We start from the raw sequence: 16,445 nt of genomic DNA on the forward strand, positions 1-16,445 counted from the left end.
TTCTCTGTGTTAACTGTCAATTGCCACTTGTCACTATATTGTTTTAAAGAGTCTAACATTTTCTGCAAACCAGAAGAAAATTCAGAAAAAGGACAATATCATCTACATACATAACAAGAAATAACAAAATATCTCTTAGGAATAAAGCGTCACATGAAGAATTAATAAATTCATTTTCAAAAACATTTACATACATGTATGTACATGGAGTAAAGAAAGAGAGACAATCCCTCCCCTTGTATCTATACCCGCTAGCATGATAAACAAGAAGCCCAATGGCCTTAACGGTCATCTGACTCTAAATTAAAGACCCTTATACTATTGTAGTATGCATTATGTGTGTACCTGTTGGCCATGGTGGCCATCTTGGAATTTGAATCAACCCGAAAAATAACAACACTTGATCAAGAATATCTCAGGATCATTTCTGGTAAGTTAGAGCTGAATCCCACTGGTGGAATTTGAGAAGAAGTTTGAAATAGGTGTTGTTCAGGAAAACCAGGATTGCGCAATCATGTTACAAAATGGCCGCCGTGGCTGCCATGTCAAAGTTTTTACGAGGCCGAACAATAACAACACTTTGTTGGCTCTCCTTCCTTAACATCCTCACCATTTTCCAGCTCAATGGCACCAGTAGAACTGTAGAAGAAGTTTGAATGTATTTTTCAAGATGGATGCCATGGCGGCCATCTTGGATTTCTGACGGACCCGATAAAAAACAACACTTGGTCAGGACAATCTTAGGATCATTTCTGCTAAGTTAGAGCTGAATCCCCCTGGTGGAATTTGAGAAGAAGTTTGAAATAGGTATTGTTCAGGAAAACCATAATTGTGCAATCATGTTACAAAATGGCCGCCATGACTGCTATATCAAAGTTTTTATGAGGCCGAAAAATAACAACACTTTGTTAGCTCTCCTTCCTTAACTTCCTCACCGATTTCCAGCTCGATGGCACCAGTGGAACTGGAGAATAAGTTTAAAATGTGTTTTTCAAGATGGCTGCCATGGTGGCCATCTTGGAAAGACCGACTCGATAAAAAACAACACTTGGTCAGGACAATCTCAGGATCATTTCTGCTAAGTTAGAGCTGAATCCCCCTGGTGGAATTTGAGAAGAAGTTTGAAATAGGTATTGTTCAGGAAAACCATGATTGTGCAATCATGTTACAAAATGGCCGCCATGACTGCTATATCAAAGTTTTTATGAGGCCGAAAAATAACAACACTTTGATAGCCCCCTTCCTTAACATCCTCACCAATGTCCAGTTCTATGGCACCAGTGGAACTGGAGAATAAGTTTAAAATGTGTTTTTCAAGAGGGCGGCCATCTTGGATTTCAGACCGACCCGAAAAATATAGCACCTGGTGAGGATCATCTCAGGGTCCTTTCAGGTAAGTTAGAGCTGAATCCCGCTGTTTGAACTAGAGAAGAAGTTTGAAATAGGTGTTGTTCAGGAAAACCATGACAGCACAATCATGTTACAAAATGGCCACCGTGGCTGCCATGTCAAAGTTATTACGAGGCCGAAAAATAACAACACTTGGTCCTTAACATCCTCACCAATTTCAAGTTCAATGGCACCAGTGGCACTTGAGAAGAAGTTTAAAATGTGTTTTTCAAGATGGCTGGACCGACCCGATAAAGAACATTACTTGGTAAGGACCATCTCAGGATCATTTATGGCAAGTTGCAGCTCAATCCCACTGGTGGAACTTGAGAAGAAGTTTGAAATGTGAAAATTTTACGGACGGCGGACGACGACGAACGAAGCACGATGGCTATAGGTCACCCTGACCTAAAAAGCTTTCAAAATAACTTGTGTCTATTAACACTGCCAAGGGTTTTTAAGATAGTCTACAAAACAACAGACAGAGCCTACGACTTAGAGAGACCATTTTCTTAATTATACCATGTAAAACAAAAATGGCATTAGTACCAAACTAGGTTTGAACCCGAACTGGGCATCCGGGAGACTTTGGTATCACCCTTTTTTTTAACAAAGGGGAAATGGTAACCCTAGACCGGACTGAAGTTTAACACTATTGGGAGTTCCTGTTATCACCAAATCAGAAATATTGGTGTATCAGGCATTTTATCAACACAGGGGCATGCAAGGCATTGATGCATTCGCTTATTAGACTATGGTATGATTTTATGTTCTGGTGTATTAGCCGCCTGTAGATTGTCCAGAACACTGCAGCACAACTGTTACCCATACTCGAAAGGGGAGCACATCACACCAGTGTTTATGCTATGAAGGAACAGAGAAAAACACATTCTTCAGGATTGTCTCAACAGAAAGGGAACCCGGGTCCCCTGTGTGATTATCCCTGGTTCAACCTCTTGAGCTGAGTGACATCGACTGGATATTTACCCAAATACCAATACCTCCCGTGTGGTTTTAGTTTTGGAGCCAATATGAAAGAACAGAGACAAACAAACTACTGTCTAGTACACCGACAGGAATCGAACCCGGGTCTCCGTCGCGATACGAAGCATGAGTGACAGAGACCGTATACCAACCCATTTCTTTTACAGTAAATTGCATTGGCTACCTGTGGAATTGAGATCATACAAGCACTACACTGAGCCGGCGGTAGGTAGTTACCCTCTACACCGAACGGCGGTAACTAGTTACCCACTACACCTAACCGGCGGTAGGTAGTCACCCTCTACACCGAACCGGGGGTAGGTAGTTACCCACTACACCTAACCGGGTGTAGGTAATTACCCACTACACCTAACCGGGGGTAGGTAGTTACCCACTACACCTGACCGGCGGTAGGTAGTTACCCACTACACCTAACCGGCGGTAGGTAGTCACCCACTACACCGAACCGGGGGTAGGTAGTTACCCACTACACCTAACCGGGTGTAGGTAGTTACCCACTACACCTAACCGGGGGTAGGTAGTTACCCACTACACCTAACCGGGGGTAGGTAGTTACCCACTACACCTTACCGGCGGTAGGTAGTTACCCACTACACCGAACCGGGAGTAGGTAGTTACCCACTACACCTAACCGGCGGTAGGTAGTTACCCACTACACCGAACCGGGGGTAGGTAGTTACCCACTACACCGAACCGGCGATGTTACCCACTACACCTAACCGGCGGTAGGTAGTTACCCACTACACCGAACCGGCGGTGTTACCCACTACACCTCACCGGCGGTAGGTAGTTACCCACTACACCTCACCGGCGGTAGGTAGTTACTCACTACACCTAACCGGCGGTAGGTAATTACCCATTACACCTTACCGGCGGTAGGTAGTTACCCACTACACCGAACCGGGGGTAGGTAGTTACCCACTACACCTAACCGGCGGTAGGTAGTTACCCACTACACCGAACCGGGGGTAGGTAGTTACCCACTACACCGAACCGGCGGTGTTACCCACTACACCGAACCGGCGGTAGGTAGTCACCCTCTACACCGAACCGGGGGTAGGTAGTTACCCAATACACCTAACCGGGTGTAGGTAATTACCCACTACACCTAACCGGGGGTAGGTAGTTACCCACTACACCTTACCGGCGGTAGGTAGTTACCCACTACACCTAACCGGCGGTAGGTAGTCACCCACTACACCGAACCGGGGGTAGGTAGTTACCCACTACACCTTACCGCCGGTAGGTAGTTACCCACTACACCTAACCGGCGGTAGGTAGTCACCCACTACACCGAACCGGGGGTAGGTAGTTACCCACTACACCGAACCGGGTGTAGGTAGTTACCCACTACACCTAACCGGGGGTAGGTAGTTACCCACTACACCTAACCGGGGGTAGGTAGTTACCCACTACACCTTACCGGCGGTAGGTAGTTACCCACTACACCGAACCGGGGGTAGGTAGTTACCCACTACACCTAACCGGCGGTAGGTAGTTACCCACTACACCGAACCGGGGGTAGGTAGTTACCCACTACACCGAACCAGCGGTGTTACCCACTACACCTAACCGGCGGTAGGTAGTTACCCACTACACCGAACCGGCGGTGTTACCCACTACACCGAACCGGCGGTAGGTAGTTACCCACTACACCTCACCGGCGGTAGGTAGTTACTCACTACACCTAACCGGCGGTAGGTAATTACCCATTACACCTAACCGGCGGTAGATAGCTACCCATTACACCTTACCGGCGGTAGGTAGTTACCCACTACACCGAACCGGGGGTAGGTAGTTACCCACTACACCTAACCGGCGGTAGGTAGTTACTCATACACCTAACCGGCGGTAGGTAGTTACCCACTACACCGAACCGGGGGTAGGTAGTTACCCACTACACCGAACCGGCGGTGTTACCCACTACACCTAACCGGCGGTAGGTAGTTACCCACTACACCGAACCGGCGGTGTTACCCACTACACCTCACCGGCGGTAGGTAGTTACCCACTACACCTCACCGGCGGTAGGTAGTTACTCACTACACCTAACCGGCGGTAGGTAATTACCCATTACACCTAACCGGCGGTAGGTAGCTACCCATTACACCTAACCGGCGGTAGGTAGTTACCCACTACACCGAACCGGGGGTAGGTAGTTACCCACTACACCTAGCCGGGGGTAGGTAGTTACCCACTACACCTAGCCGGGTGTAGATAATTACCCACTACACCGAACCGGCGGTAGGTAGTTACCCACTACACCTCACCGGCGGTAGGTAGTTACTCACTACACCTAACCGGCGGTAGGTAATTACCCATTACACCTAACCGGCGGTAGGTAGCTACCCATTACACCTAACCGGCGGTAGGTAGTTACCCACTACACCGAACCGGGGGTAGGTAGTTACCCACTACACCTAGCCGGGGGTAGGTAGTTACCCACTACACCTAGCCGGGGGTAGGTAGCTACTCACTACACCTAACCGGCGGTAGGTAATTACCCACTACACCTCACCGGCGGTGTTACCCACTACACCTCACCGGCGGTAGGTAGTTACCCACTACACCGAACCGGCGGTAGGTAGTCACCCTCTACACCGAACCGGGGGTAGGTAGTTACCCACTACACCTAACCGGGTGTAAGTAATTACCCACTACACCTAACCGGGGGTAGGTAGTTACCCACTACACCTTACCGGCGGTAGGTAGTTACCCACTACACCTAACCGGCGGTAGGTAGTCACCCACTACACCGAACCGGGGGTAGGTAGTTACCCACTACACCTAACCGGGTGTAGGTAGTTACCCACTACACCTAACCGGGGGTAGGTAGTTACCTACTACACCTAACCGGGGGTAGGTAGTTACCCACTACACCTTACCGGCGGTAGGTAGTTACCCACTACACCGAACCGGGGGTAGGTAGTTACCCACTACACCTAACCGGCGGTAGGTAGTTACCCACTACACCGAACCGGGGGTAGGTAGTTACCCACTACACCGAACCGGCGGTAGGTAGTTACCCACTACACCTCACCGGCGGTAGGTAGTTACTCACTACACCTAACCGGCGGTAGGTAATTACCCATTACACCTAACCGGCGGTAGATAGCTACCCATTACACCTTACCGGCGGTAGGTAGTTACCCACTACACCGAACCGGGGGTAGGTAGTTACCCACTACACCTAACCGGCGGTAGGTAGTTACTCAATACACCTAACCGGCGGTAGGTAGTTACCCACTACACCGAACCGGGGGTAGGTAGTTACCCACTACACCGAACCGGCGGTGTTACCCACTACACCTAACCGGCGGTAGGTAGTTACCCACTACACCGAACCGGCGGTGTTACCCACTACACCTCACCGGCGGTAGGTAGTTACCCACTACACCTCACCGGCGGTAGGTAGTTACTCACTACACCTAACCGGCGGTAGGTAATTACCCATTACACCTAACCGGCGGTAGGTAGCTACCCATTACACCTAACCGGCGGTAGGTAGTTACCCACTACACCGAACCGGGGGTAGGTAGTTACCCACTACACCTAGCCGGGGGTAGGTAGTTACCCACTACACCTAGCCGGGTGTAGATAATTACCCACTACACCGAACCGGCGGTAGGTAGTTACCCACTACACCTCACCGGCGGTAGGTAGTTACTCACTACACCTAACCGGCGGTAGGTAATTACCCATTACACCTAACCGGCGGTAGGTAGCTACCCATTACACCTAACCGGCGGTAGGTAGTTACCCACTACACCGAACCGGGGGTAGGTAGTTACCCACTACACCTAGCCGGGGGTAGGTAGTTACCCACTACACCTAGCCGGGGGTAGGTAGCTACTCACTACACCTAACCGGCGGTAGGTAATTACCCACTACACCTCACCGGCGGTGTTACCCACTACACCTCACCGGCGGTAGGTAGTTACCCACTACACCGAACCGGCGGTTGGTAGTCACCCTCTACACCGAACCGGGGGTAGGTAGTTACCCACTACACCTAACCGGGTGTAAGTAATTACCCACTACACCTAACCGGGGGTAGGTAGTTACCCACTACACCTTACCGGCGGTAGGTAGTTACCCACTACACCTAACCGGCGGTAGGTAGTCACCCACTACACCGAACCGGGGGTAGGTAGTTACCCACTACACCTAACCGGGTGTAGGTAGTTACCCACTACACCTAACCGGGGGTAGGTAGTTACCTACTACACCTAACCGGGGGTAGGTAGTTACCCACTACACCTTACCGGCGGTAGGTAGTTACCCACTACACCGAACCGGGGGTAGGTAGTTACCCACTACACCTAACCGGCGGTAGGTAGTTACCCACTACACCGAACCGGGGGTAGGTAGTTACCCACTACACCGAACCGGCGGTGTTACCCACTACACCTAACCGGCGGTAGGTAGTTACCCACTACACCGAACCGGCGGTGTTACCCACTACACCTCACCGGCGGTAGGTAGTTACCCACTACACCTCACCGGCGGTAGGTAGTTACTCACTACACCTAACCGGCGGTAGGTAATTACCCATTACACCTAACCGGCGGTAGGTAGCTACCCATTACACCTTACCGGCGGTAGGTAGTTACCCACTACACGGAACCGGGGGTAGGTAGTTACCCACTACACCTAACCGGCGGTAGGTAGTTACCCACTACACCGAACCGGGGTAGGTAGTTACCCACTACACCGAACCGGGGGTAGGTAGTTACCCACTACACCGAACCGGCGGTGTTACCCACTACACCTAACCGGCGGTAGGTAGTTACCCACTACACCGAACCGGTGGTGTTACCCACTACACCGAACCGGCGGTAGGTAGTTACCCACTACACCTCACCGGCGGTAGGTAGTTATTCACTACACCTAACCGGGTGTAGGTAGTTACCCACTACACCTAACCGGGGGTAGGTAGTTACCCACTACACCTAACCGGGGGTAGGTAGTTACCCACTACACCTTACCGGCGGTAGGTAGTTACCCACTACACCGAACCGGGGGTAGGTAGTTACCCACTACACCTAACCGGCGGTAGGTAGTTACCCACTACACCGAACCGGGGGTAGGTAGTTACCCACTACACCGAACCGGCGATGTTACCCACTACACCTAACCGGCGGTAGGTAGTTACCCACTACACCGAACCGGCGGTGTTACCCACTACACCTCACCGGCGGTAGGTAGTTACCCACTACACCTCACCGGCGGTAGGTAGTTACTCACTACACCTAACCGGCGGTAGGTAATTACCCATTACACCTTACCGGCGGTAGGTAGTTACCCACTACACCGAACCGGGGGTAGGTAGTTACCCACTACACCTAACCGGCGGTAGGTAGTTACCCACTACACCGAACCGGGGGTAGGTAGTTACCCACTACACCTTACCGGCGGTGTTACCCACTACACCGAACCGGCGGTAGGTAGTCACCCTCTACACCGAACCGGGGGTAGGTAGTTACCCACTACACCTAACCGGGTGTAGGTAATTACCCACTACACCTAACCGGGGGTAGGTAGTTACTCACTACACCTTACCGGCGGTAGGTAGTTACCCACTACACCTAACCGGCGGTAGGTAGTCACCCACTACACCTAACCGGCGGTAGGTAGTCACCCACTACACCGAACCGGGGGTAGGTAGTTACCCACTACACCTAACCGGGTGTAGGTAGTTACCCACTACACCTAACCGGGGGTAGGTAGTTACCTACTACACCTAACCGGGGGTAGGTAGTTACCCACTACACCTTACCGGCGGTAGGTAGTTACCCACTACACCGAACCGGGGGTAGGTAGTTACCCACTACACCTAACCGGCGGTAGGTAGTTACCCACTACACCGAACCGGGGGTAGGTAGTTACCCACTACACCGAACCGGCGGTGTTACCCACTACACCTAACCGGCGGTAGGTAGTTACCCACTACACCGAACCGGCGGTGTTACCCACTACACCTCACCGGCGGTAGGTAGTTACCCACTACACCTCACCGGCGGTAGGTAGTTACTCACTACACCTAACCGGCGGTAGGTAATTACCCATTACACCTAACCGGCGGTAGGTAGCTACCCATTACACCTTACCGGCGGTAGGTAGTTACCCACTACACGGAACCGGGGGTAGGTAGTTACCCACTACACCTAACCGGCGGTAGGTAGTTACCCACTACACCGAACCGGGGGTAGGTAGTTACCCACTACACCGAACCGGGGGTAGGTAGTTACCCACTACACCGAACCGGCGGTGTTACCCACTACACCTAACCGGCGGTAGGTAGTTACCCACTACACCGAACCGGTGGTGTTACCCACTACACCGAACCGGCGGTAGGTAGTTACCCACTACACCTCACCGGCGGTAGGTAGTTATTCACTACACCTAACCGGGTGTAGGTAGTTACCCACTACACCTAACCGGGGGTAGGTAGTTACCCACTACACCTAACCGGGGGTAGGTAGTTACCCACTACACCTTACCGGCGGTAGGTAGTTACCCACTACACCGAACCGGGGGTAGGTAGTTACCCACTACACCTAACCGGCGGTAGGTAGTTACCCACTACACCGAACCGGGGGTAGGTAGTTACCCACTACACCGAACCGGCGATGTTACCCACTACACCTAACCGGCGGTAGGTAGTTACCCACTACACCGAACCGGCGGTGTTACCCACTACACCTCACCGGCGGTAGGTAGTTACCCACTACACCTCACCGGCGGTAGGTAGTTACTCACTACACCTAACCGGCGGTAGGTAATTACCCATTACACCTTACCGGCGGTAGGTAGTTACCCACTACACCGAACCGGGGGTAGGTAGTTACCCACTACACCTAACCGGCGGTAGGTAGTTACCCACTACACCGAACCGGGGGTAGGTAGTTACCCACTACACCTTACCGGCGGTGTTACCCACTACACCGAACCGGCGGTAGGTAGTCACCCTCTACACCGAACCGGGGGTAGGTAGTTACCCACTACACCTAACCGGGTGTAGGTAATTACCCACTACACCTAACCGGGGGTAGGTAGTTACTCACTACACCTTACCGGCGGTAGGTAGTTACCCACTACACCTAACCGGCGGTAGGTAGTCACCCACTACACCGAACCGGGGGTAGGTAGTTACCCACTACACCTAACCGGGTGTAGGTAGTTACCCACTACACCTAACCGGGGGTAGGTAGTTACCCACTACACCTAACCGGGGGTAGGTAGTTACCCACTACACCTTACCGGCGGTAGGTAGTTACCCACTACACCGAACCGGGGGTAGGTAGTTACCCACTACACCTAACCGGCGGTAGGTAGTTACCCACTACACCGAACCGGGGGTAGGTAGTTACCCACTACACCGAACCGGCGGTGTTACCCACTACACCTAACCGGCGGTAGGTAGATACCCACTACACCGAACCGGCGGTGTTACCCACTACACCGAACCGGCGGTAGGTAGTTACCCACTACACCTCACCGGCGGTAGGTAGTTACTCACTACACCTAACCGGCGGTAGGTAATTACCCATTACACCTAACCGGCGGTAGATAGCTACCCATTACACCTTACCGGCGGTAGGTAGTTACCCACTACACCGAACCGGGGGTAGGTAGTTACCCACTACACCTAACTGGCGGTAGGTAGTTACCCACTACACCTAACCGGCGGTAGGTAGTTACCCAATACACCTAACCGGCGGTAGGTAGTTACCCACTACACCGAACCGGGGGTAGGTAGTTACCCGCTACACCGAACCGGCGGTGTTACCCACTACACCTAACCGGCGGTAGGTAGTTACCCACTACACCGAACCGGCGGTGTTACCCACTACACCGAACCGGCGGTAGGTAGTTACCCACTACACCTAACCGGGGGTAGGTAGTTACCCACTACACCTAACCGGGGGTAGGTAGTTACCCACTACACCTAACCGGCGGTAGGTAGTTACCCAATACACCTAACCGGCGGTAGGTAGTTACCCACTACACCGAACCGGGGGTAGGTAGTTACCCACTACACCTAACCGGCGGTAGGTAGTTACCCACTACACCGAACCGGCGGTGTTACCCACTACACCGAACCGGCGGTAGGTAGTTACCCACTACACCGAACCGGCGGTGTTACCCACTACACCGAACCGGCGGTAGGTAGTTACCCACTACACCTAACCGGGGGTAGGTAGTTACCCACTACACCTAACCGGGGGTAGGTAGTTACCCACTACACCTTACCGGCGGTAGGTAGTTACCCACTACACCGAACCGGGGGTAGGTAGTTACCCACTACACCTAACCGGCGGTAGGTAGTTACCCACTACACCGAACCGGGGGTAGGTAGTTACCCACTACACCGAACCGGCGGTGTTACCCACTACACCTAACCGGCGGTAGGTAGTTACCCACTACACCGAACCGGCGGTGTTACCCACTACACCGAACCGGCGGTAGGTAGTTACCCACTACACCTCACCGGCGGTAGGTAGTTACTCACTACACCTAACCGGCGGTAGGTAATTACCCATTACACCTAACTGGCGGTAGATAGCTACCCATTACACCTTACCGGCGGTAGGTAGTTACCCACTACACCGAACCGGGGGTAGGTAGTTACCCACTACACCTAACCGGCGGTAGGTAGTTACCCAATACACCTAACCGGCGGTAGGTAGTTACCCACTACACCGAACCGGGGGTAGGTAGTTACCCGCTACACCGAACCGGCGGTGTTACCCACTACACCTAACCGGCGGTAGGTAGTTACCCACTACACCGAACCGGCGGTGTTACCCACTACACCGAACCGGCGGTAGGTAGTTACCCACTACACCTCACCGGCGGTAGGTAGTTACTCACTACACCTAACCGGCGGTAGGTAATTACCCATTACACCTAACCGGCGGTAGGTAGCTACCCATTACACCTAACCGGCGGTAGGTAGTTACCCACTACACCGAACCGGGGGTAGGTAGTTACCCACTACACCTAGCCGGGGGTAGGTAGTTACCCACTACACCTAGCCGGGTGTAGGTAATTACCCACTACACCTCACCGGCGGTAGGTAGTTACCCACTACACCTCACCGGCGGTAGGTAGTTACCCACTACACCTCACCGGCGGTGTTACCCACTACACCGAACCGGCGGTAGGTAGTTACCCACTACACCTCACCGGCGGTAGGTAGTTACTCACTACACCTAACCGGCGGTAGGTAATTACCCATTACACCTAACCGGCGGTAGGTAGCTACCCATTACACCTAACCGGCGGTAGGTAGTTACCCACTACACCGAACCGGGGGTAGGTAGTTACCCACTACACCTAGCCGGGGGTAGGTAGTTACCCACTACACCTCACCGGCGGTAGGTAGTTACCCACTACACCTCACCGGCGGTAGGTAGTTACTCACTACACCTAACCGGCGGTAGGTAATTACCCATTACACCTAACCGGCGGTGTTACCCACTACACCTCACCGGCGGTAGGTAGTTACTCACTACACCTAACCGGCGGTAGGTAATTACCCATTACACCTAACCGGCGGTAGGTAGCTACCCATTACACCTAACCGGCGGTAGGTAGTTACCCACTACACCTAACCGGGGGTAGGTAGTTACCCACTACACCGAACCGGCGGTGTTACCCACTACACCGAACCGGCGGTAGGTAGTTACTCACTACACCGAACCGGGGGTAGGTAGTTACCCACTACACCTAGCCGGGGGTAGGTAGTTACCCACTACACCTAGCCGGGTGTAGGTAGTTACCCACTACACCGAACCGGGGGTAGGTAGTTACCCACTACACCTAGCCGGGGGTAGGTAGCTACTCACTACACCTAACCGGGGGTAGGTAGCTACCCATTACACCTTACCGGCGGTAGGTAGTTACTCACTACACCGAACCGGGGGTAGGTAGTTACCCACTACACCTAACCGGAGGTAGGTACCGCGTACCCACCGCCAACATGGTCGAAGCTGATCCAGGTAAAAAAAAATCAATGTCTCTTTTCTCATACTTAACGACTTTGGTACTTATTTTGCTATAAACTTCTATGGATAAGTGAAACCGGCTACCCCAAAAACATCTTCGCTAGCCATTAGAAGCCTTGCTCAAAAATGACGATGCCGTAGGTAACTGAAAAATAAACTGTGAAACTGGATGCTTTTCGCTAATCACGGTGCGGCTCGTAACTGATCATGACTGGGTAGATGTGTACATATTATAGAAGCTAAAAGCATACGAGACCTTTATTTATGTGTTAGGACTGTGGTGTGGCTACAGATTATGCTGGATCAATTGTCAAACATGGGAAATCTTTGTTCCCAGTGAAAATATCCAATATTTTCTATTTTTCCTAGATTGCCCAAGTTGTGAAATTGTGTTATTTCAAATTTGTACATTAAAGTGCAGTGTAAGTGATAAGTTGAAAAGGCTTTTCCACGGATACGCGCCTTCTCAGCGTACCGGAGTAGGTCGAAAATACGCTATATTTGGAAGTAAACAGACAATCACGTGACAGAATGATATCCCTTATGCAAAATGCATGTTCCCAATCCAACCGATGAAATTACACGTGCACTGTTTTATTTCGATTTAAACATATGTATCATTGAACTTTTAACAAAGGATTAGGCACAAACATAACTTGTTTACGCCTTCTCACAAAACACATTTACATACAGAGGACTGGTATTACTGTAATACAGTGAAAACATGCATTTTTCTACAATAATACAATATTTAGTACAATGTACTACCAAAATCTGTTGCTGGATGTAATAATAGCTTTTTACATATCTACAGACATTTGAATTTAGGTTCACGTTAGGAGCAAGGTTTCCAAATTGAATTCAACATTTAATGAGTAAAAATTTTGGATGGGAATATCCCTTTTTATCACGGTTTACTATGTATACAAAAACATGAATCATTCATGATGTACTTGTCACTGCCAAAGAGCATTATAAACAGCGGCAGAATCTAGTATAATAGCATTTCCTTCTGTAGTTTTCTGAAGAACTGTCCAAAAATAGGGGTAGCAATAAAGTTAGATATTGTGTTTTCTTTAATACATAATGTTCTACATATATGCAGGATTGTAATATCGGACGTGTGCACGTGCAAATGCAGGACATGGTTTCGGGAGATCTCGATTTTCCATTTTTGATGTACAAACATGTACATGTTTACACAGGAGCATGACACGTTCCTATTATCCAGAATGACAATGATAAGTTATCTAGGGGTCGGACCATGAGGTGTGTCTTTTCTCATTCTTGGCCATATATATACACAGGTTATGACTCCGGATTTCAGCGATACCTGTATACGTACAAACAGTATATGTAGATCATTCGGTTTAAAAAGTAACTTGGTAAATAGTTCTTTATTTTTTAACATACACGTACTCTTTTTATCATTTGCTTAAAATGCACATGTTTTACGAATGTAAAACAAAAAACTTCACTGTGAATAGAAATGAAAACCTGGGGTTTGGTCTCCAAAATTGCACAAAGCAAGTGCTTGTGATTTCAGTGTCAGTAAAACGTTGCACTGTACTGCTTTACTTCCTTCTTGCGATTAGTAAGAATCGGAAAAAAGAATTATGGGTATAATTTTCTCACGTGATGGTCTGAGTACGCTGAAAGCTCTCTTCGGCTCCGAACGATCACGTGACATTCCGTTATGATACGAGTGAGAACCAATAAAATATCATAAGCCTTTCATCATGAATATTGTGCTGTCGTGGAAGAAAAAAATGCTGAAAAGGCGTACTAAAATCAGTTTGAGAATGAAAAAACAAATGTAACTGAAACAATGTCCAATAATCTTGCTCCGAAGGAACCCCTATAGACAGACGATATGTTAGTCAATTTGAACAGGTTATTTAGATGCGTCGACTGGCTAAATCGATCAGAACGTTTTTTTATGTCCATCGACGAAAACAGCCTTAACACAAATATATACCATCAATGATTCCAACGCAGCCAATTTTGTATACAGTTACCTCTTTTCAATTCAGTTACTTACCTATAATTTCAGTTACCTACTTTCGCTTTCAAAACATGTTTTCAGTGACCTAGACGACATGCCCAAATTTACACCACTCGTCATTTCACCTGTTATAGACCGCCACCCTTACAGCTTTACGCCACATTTCCAAACTGCCTTAAACTATGCATGAACACGTGTTCTTAAATATGAAAACAGACATGTTTTTGCTTTCCTGGATCGGCGTCGGCCATGTCGTGGGTTCTACAGCTACCTATACTGTACTGCACGGTGGACAAATCAATTAATGGTAAAACTCTCTTCAGTTCTTACAGTAATTTGTCAGCCTCTACCAGCCGTGACGATTGCCGACAGAATCCTTGTTATACGTTTCCAAACTCTCGTACTTACGTTTATGGTATCCAATGTTTCAGAGAGATAACAGTCGCTTTTAGGAACTTTACCATCCGTCACCAGGAAGTCAAAAACCCTGATAACATTCAATGAACCTTACCTGTTTACGTCAGTTTTTTAGACTTCCGCGCAGATCGGCTTCCTGAATATATTACATGTACCTATTATTTGCTCTGTGTATTGTATAACACTTGGGTATACTTAGTATATGAATGTGAAGCGCCTTGGAGTAATTTTGCACTAGATAGTGACCTATATAAGTACTAGTATTTATCATTATACAGTCCCATGTACAAGTATACGAAAAGCCAAAGTGAAAGTTGCTCCAATTTGATAATGTTATCTTTTTGTAAAAACAAAAAAGAACGTAGATTATAAAATTTTGTCCCGTGAAACCTGTGTGAAATAAACATATTACAAGGAAAGCAAAGCAGCACTCAACAGGAGATATCACGAAACGTTTATCAAATCATTTAGATTGTTGGCTTGTTTACTGATGTAAAGATATTACAAATTACTACAACGGGGGTAGAATGCCGATCGGGTTTCAGAGCACAATATGATTCTGTTAAGGGATATTTATCGGGACCCTTGATCTTATAGACCGTAATAGGTTACTCACAATTATTAACGTATATAAATTGCTCTAATGCCACCTATAATAAATGGTTGTTTAAACTACAAATAATAATCAACCCCTCACAGTCGGTGTCCTCAGGATTCGACCCCCCGACCTTTAACGTCCATCTTGTGTACGATCTAACTTTGGTTTCAAAAAACTCAACGACAAATATGTATACTGATGACATATGAGGCACCATTTAACTATTTATAATTGTTTATATCAAGTATTCATTTTTATATGTAGATAAAATCATGATTATGATCAAATAAAATGAATAAACAGTAAAACGGCAACTGATTACTGCTTATTTTCATTTTCACTAAACCAGCATCTTTTTCGTAAAAATCTTGTGGATTCACCTCGATGTACATGTGGTTTTATGATAGAAGACAATTTACATTATTCATTCAATTGTATTAATCACAATCGTATCAGACAACAATATTTATCAAATGTAATATTCATTTCTGTGCAGAACTTTATTTGCAACAGTAATTTTTTTTAATAATGTCAGCATCTTTAGTTTTCAAACACCACTGAGGTTACATCAAAGTTTCCAGAATTGAAAGTATCAAATATGTAATCAACTGAAGTATTTTGTTGAGAAGTTAATTTGTCCATCTCATTATTGTGTGTAAATGTCCATGATTTAACGCCGTAATCGGTTTTTAGGAAAGGAATTAGTATAAGCTTTTAGCTTGTTTTCCAATCCTATATGTATACATGTATATTTGATTTGTATTGTGAATATACTTGAATGTTAATAAAAAAATATTGTTTAAACTAATAGAAAATGGATGTTTGAAATAAAAAAAAATTGTCTGGTATTAATAAAAATCGTAAGCATTTTCCGATATAAAAAATAATTCAATCAAAAATTATTTTCAGATGTAAAAAAGTGAATACGTAAATAGTAAACCAGTCCCTCGTAATAACACAGCTGTTCACACAAAATGCGAACCAACAATAATCAATAGAAAGCATAAATTCCGTCTTA

General features: G+C 48.2%; 1 protein-coding gene across 1 annotated transcript in view; it reads right to left on the reverse strand.

Annotated features, from left to right (window-relative positions):
• The window catches only part of LOC117323774 (dipeptidyl peptidase 3-like), a 33,289-nt gene extending 18,442 nt beyond the window's left edge, over nucleotides 1-14,847 (reverse strand). Inside the window, exon 1 of the mRNA XM_033879209.1 lies at nucleotides 14,821-14,847. The gene's annotated coding sequence lies outside the window, so the exon portion shown is untranslated. The remainder of the gene's footprint in view (nucleotides 1-14,820) is intronic.
• Between the last annotated feature and the right edge of the window lie 1,598 nt (nucleotides 14,848-16,445).

This window comes from Pecten maximus, chromosome 3 (assembly GCF_902652985.1).
Source record: "Pecten maximus chromosome 3, xPecMax1.1, whole genome shotgun sequence".
Taxonomy (NCBI): Eukaryota; Metazoa; Mollusca; class Bivalvia; order Pectinida; family Pectinidae; genus Pecten; species Pecten maximus.